Here is a 4,719-nt window from a genome sequence, read left to right on the forward strand (position 1 = left end):
TATTAATTGGCCATCAAGTATGTAGTTATTTAACCATTACTTAACTTTGTTACTTAATTAACAAATTAGGCCTTAATATTTAATAATTGATTTACAGTAAAAAGGCACAGTATCTCACTTTTTTCTGCGGGCATAAGGTGCCCCAACAACTGTGCCGGACTATGCGGGTTCGATATCGACCGCCACGGTTTTTTTAACTCTCGTGACAACCTTCTGTCGACAACAATGAGGCATTAAAGGATTTCGCCTTAATATCGAATATATTTTGCGCATGACTACAAAACATTTAGCATGTACAAAATTCCAGGTTATCAACCAACGTGGAGTTCGTTTTTGTAATAAGGGAATTGTTAGTCTGTATCCATGTGAGCCCAGCCATACGGCTACAAAGGAAAGCTAGATAACTTGCACAAAAAACTTCGTTGTAAAAGGAAAATTCATCCTGGTCCGGGGTTCGAACCCGGGACCACCGCTTCACCGAAGCAGTAGCTCTGCCAGCTGAGCTAACCAGGAAAAAGTATGTCAAAGTTTCTGTGAAAGTTGTGTAGCTTTGCCTTGTAGAGATGGCTGCGCTTGGGTGGATGGTAATGCATAATTATTCACTTATTTCGATTACACTGTGCGTGGATGCAAGCTTTGCTCATTGGTGGACAACACTGTAGCAGTTGTGAAGAGAACGCTGAGCAGCTAAGTGTATCACACATATTTCAATTCAATGATCGTAACATGGCCAGGAATAACTCCTCAAACATGCACAGAGAACTGTAAAAATCCCACACACACATCAAGGAGACGGTATGTGAGCAAAGGTAACCATGAGTACAAGACAAGCCACGTTGTACATAATACATAGTGCATAACAATGCACATCGCGGCCATAAAATGAGAAGCCCAGTTGGAGTGCTTAGTTACCGAGCTGGAGGGCCCATTACACTCAACCACAGTGGGAACATTTCAATGGAGGTGAAACAAAAAAGATGCCCATATAAGTGCTAACTGCTGGCACATGTTAAAAAACACAATGGCGTAAATTAATTCGGAGCCCACTACTACTGCATTCCTCATAGTGCATGTGCCTCTTCGAGACATTAACCCCCGTGCTTTGCAGACTTGCAAGGGAAGGCAGCAAAAAACAATGCGTAAAAATAAAGAAATGAACATGCGATCAACATGGTTGCTCAGTGGCTTTGATACTAGGCGGCTGACCGGAACGATGCGGGTATGATGCCAACCGCAGCGGTGTCATTTCGATGGAGGCAATATAGTAGAGGCTCGTGTACGCTGCGATGTTAGTGCCCGTCAACCTGTCAACTCAATAGCCAACTCGTAAGCGCTCTGTGGCAGCAGCCACCTCCCGCATTGCCGCTGCAATGCCCTGCAGTGTCAGGGTAAGACGCCGCGTAGACGCCGCTGCTTCTGCGCTGTCCTGCATCAACGAAATTTTTTTTTGCTGCAAAATAAATATAGAGGGACCATTTTACCTCCATGTTAAATGTGAGGTAGCAAACATGTTAAATGTGAGTTAGCACGTCTATAAGAGGGATTAATAAAAATTTGAAGCAAACATGCTCAAAAATTAATGCAGCTGCATCATGTTGCATTGCGCAGGTTCAGCTGTGCCAATGTTGATGGGTGCTGCCTACGCGTATACCTACCAGCCCTATGAAACAATTTCTCCACAGTGCTGAGGAGGTGGTGACGAAACGCGGCGTCCTGCTGCTGGCGCCGTTGCGTTTCCTTTAAACAGCTGACGCACTGGTCCTCCCTCCACTGCCCGCTGCAGGCGTCTGGATGGTGGCCCTGGTAGCGGATTGGAGAATCTGGCGAACTCGGAGGGCTCGACCGGCCTGGTGGGTTCGAAAGGGCAGACTGGCTAGGAGGCGCTATCAGAGGGGAAACAGCACTTATAAAATGCAGCGTGCTGGAACCAAGCCTTTAACAATGCCGTATGAACGTGCCTTAGTGGCCAATAAGGGTAACATGAAAAACAGGGTCTTGGCAGACTGATTGTGACATAACCCTCCCAAGTGAAACAAGAGACCCAAGTTGCCAGCTCCTGCCATTTGCGGCAACGGCAAAGGAGCAAACGCGACGAGCCGAGCTGGCTGGCATAGCGTTGCTTTCGAAAAAAAAAAAAAAGAAAAAGAAAAGAAAGAACATGGTACTGGGCTGCTGGCGGCGTCTGGGTGGTAGCCTTGGTGGCGGGCTTGGAGAATCTGGCTAACTAAGAGGACGAGCCTGGTGGGCTCGAGAGGGGCTGGCTGGCTCGGAGGAGCTATTATAGGGGAAACAGCACTTATTATGCAATGCAGCGCGCTGCTGAAAAAGGAAACTGGTGCTAGATCTGATATTACTACTGATATTCTCACAAGGGAGCAGTAACAAAAATATGTAATGTAGGTGCCAACTGTTGATACATGTTAAACACAGTGGAGTAAATTAATCCGGGGCCCCTTACACTGCATCCACAATAGTGTATGTGCCTCTTAGGGGCATTAATACCTGTGCTTTGCAATTTTGCACGGGAAGGAAGGGAAATCAATGCAAAAAAGAAAGACATGAACATGGTACTGGCTGCTGACTGCCTCTTGGTGGCCCTGTTGGCGGGATTGGAAAGTCTGGCGAGATCGACAGGCATGGTGGGCTGGAAGGGGCTGGCTTGCTCAGAGGGGCTATTGGAGGGGAAACAGCACTTATCATACAATGCAGCGTGCTGTTAAATAAGGAAACTGGTGCTATGTCAGATTATTACTGAAATACGCACAAGGGAGCATTAACATAAATATGCAAGTACGAACTGTTGACACATGTTAAAAAACACAGTGGGGTAAATTAATCCGGACCCCACTATTACTGCATCCCTCATAGTGCATGTGTTTCTAAGGTACATTCTTTGCCAAAAGTAACCAGGCTACGTGCGCCGCTTCTCAGTCTGGTAGTAGAGAATTCGTACTACTTCTGAAGCTCTAAACATATGCAAAGTAAAGGCGAGCTCCTGTCCTGAATTTTTAACAAGTTTTGATACTGTTGGATTCCATGTTGACTTTAGTATTGAAGCGGGAAGCAAAGCATGCTGCCTGGTTACTTTCCCGTACTTTGCACTCTTGCAAAGGAAGGAAGGAAAATCAATGCAAAAAAAAAATGAGCATGGTACTGGGCTGCTGACTGCATCTGGGTGGTGGCCCTGGTAGCAGGCTTGGAGAGTGGCGCGCTCGGAGGGCTCGGCGGGGTTAGCGGGATCGGCAGGCCTGATGGGCTCGAAGAGGCTGGCTGGCTCGGAGGGGCTATCAGGGGGAACAGCAGTTATCATACAATGCAGCGTGCTGTTGAATAAGGGAACTGTTTGGTGCCATATCAGGTTATTACTGACATACGCACAAGGGAGCAGGGACATAAATATGTAATGTAAGTGCGAACCGTTGATAAATGTTAAAAAACAGTAAATTAATCCGGAGCCCACTACTACTGCATGCCTAATAGTGCATGTGCATCTTAGGTACATTAATACCGTAACTTGCAATCTTGCAAAAGAAAGCAAGGAAAATCAATGCAAAAAATAAGATCGAACATGTTACTGTGCTGCTGACTGTGTCTGTGTGGTGGTCTTGGTGGCGGGCTGGGAGGGTCTGGCGAACTCGGAGGGCACGATGGGTGTTAGCGGGCTCAACTGGTCTGGTGGGCTCGAAGAGGCTGGCTGGCTCGGAGGGACTATATAAAAGGGGAAACAGCGCTTATAATATAATGCAGCGTGCTGTTAAATAAGGGAACTGTTTGCTGCTATGCGAGATTATTACTGACATTCACACAAGGAAGCAGTAACACAAATATGTAATGTAAGTGCGAACCGTTGATACATGTTAAAAAACAGTAAATTAATCCGGGGCCCACTACTACTGCATGCTTAACAGTTCATGTGCATCTTAGGTACATTAATACCTGTAACTTGCAATCTTGCAGAAGAAAGCAAGGGAAATCAATGCAAAAAAATAAGATCGAACATGTTTTGTTACTGTGCTGCTGACTGTGTGTGTGGTGGCCTTGGTGGCGGGCTGGAAGGGTCTGGCGAACTCGGAGGGCACGATAGGGTTAGTGGGCTCGACGGGTCTGGTGGGCTCAAAGGGGCTGGCTGGCTCTGAGGGACTATAAAAGGAGAAACAGAGCTTATCATATAATGCAGCGTGCTGTTAAATAAGGGAACTGTTTGCTGCTACGCGATATTATTACTGACATTCGCACAAGGGAGCAGTGACACAAATATGTAATGTAAGTGCCAACTTTTGACACATGTTAAAAACACAGTGGAGTAAATTAATCCGGAGCCCACTCCACTGCATCCATCATAGTGCATGTACCTCTTGGGACATACCTATACTCTGAAATTTGGCAAGGGAAGAAAAATCAATGCAAAAAAAAAAAAAGAAAAATGAACTTACGGTCGTCATGGTTGCTGAGTAATTATGGTACCGGGCTTCTGACTGCGTCTGGATGGTGGCCCTGGTGGCGGACGTCTGGTGGGCTCGGAGAGCTCGGCGGGGTTGGCGGTATCGACAGGCCTGCTGGGCTGGAATGGGCTGGCTGGCTCGGAAGGGCTATTAGACAGAAAGATCACTTATCATACAATGCAGCTTGCTGTTGAATAAGGGAACTGCTTGGTGCTAGTCAGATTATTACTGACATACGCACAAGGGAGCAGTAGCATAAATATGCAGTATAAGTGCG

The 4,719-nt window shown here is 46.6% G+C and overlaps 1 non-coding gene across 1 annotated transcript; it reads right to left on the reverse strand.

Annotated features, from left to right (window-relative positions):
- Positions 1-439: 439 nt before the first annotated feature.
- TRNAT-GGU (transfer RNA threonine (anticodon GGU)) lies at positions 440-513 on the reverse strand. The gene has a single exon. It is a non-coding gene; the product is annotated as a tRNA-Thr (tRNA).
- Between the last annotated feature and the right edge of the window lie 4,206 nt (positions 514-4,719).

Source organism: Amblyomma maculatum, chromosome 9, assembly GCF_055883805.1.
Source record: "Amblyomma maculatum isolate TAMU_Amacu chromosome 9, ASM5588380v1, whole genome shotgun sequence".
NCBI lineage: Eukaryota > Metazoa > Arthropoda > Arachnida > Ixodida > Ixodidae > Amblyomma > Amblyomma maculatum.